The following is a 679-nucleotide window of genomic DNA, read 5'->3' on the forward strand; positions in this document are numbered from 1 at the left end:
TATTTATTTTACATTTATTTATTGTATGTGTGGTGCCAGCTCAGCCCACCAGGGGGCGGGGCTGGCTGGCATGTGGTGCTGGGGGATCGAACCGCGGTCCACTGTGCTTTGCTAAGCTTGTTCTAAGTAGGCGCTTTAGACCACTGAGCCATCTCACCAGCTGGAGTATTATTTTCTATCCTTTGATTTCAGTCTATGAATTTCCTTTTGAGTTAAATGTATATCTTGTATGCAGCATGTTGTTGGATTTTGTTTCTTTATCTACTCTGCCAGCCTGTTTCTTTTATTTGGTAAATTGAGACTATTTAAATTGATAGTTATAACTGATATGTATGGTGTATCTTTGTCATGTTATTTTCCTGCTGTTGGTTCTGTACTTTTCTCCTGTATTTAACTACTTGTCCTTCTTGGTGGTTTCTTTCTGTTGTTGCTCTTGTATTTGTGGTCATTTTTATCCATCTAGCATATCTTTCAGTACTTTTTGTAGGGTTAGTTTAGTGGTCATGAATTTCTTTCTTTCTTTCTTTCTTTCTTTCTTTCTTTCTTTCTTTCTTTCTTTCTTTCTTTCTTTCTTTCTTTCTTTCTTTCTTCTTTTTTTTCTGGCAGAACCAGGGACTGAACTCAGGCCTTTGTGCTTGCCATGTAGCCCTTATTCCACTGAGCCATCTCCCCAGCTCCT

Source organism: Octodon degus, unplaced genomic scaffold, assembly GCF_000260255.1.
Source record: "Octodon degus isolate 3935 unplaced genomic scaffold, OctDeg1.0 scaffold00005, whole genome shotgun sequence".
Taxonomy (NCBI): domain Eukaryota; kingdom Metazoa; phylum Chordata; class Mammalia; order Rodentia; family Octodontidae; genus Octodon; species Octodon degus.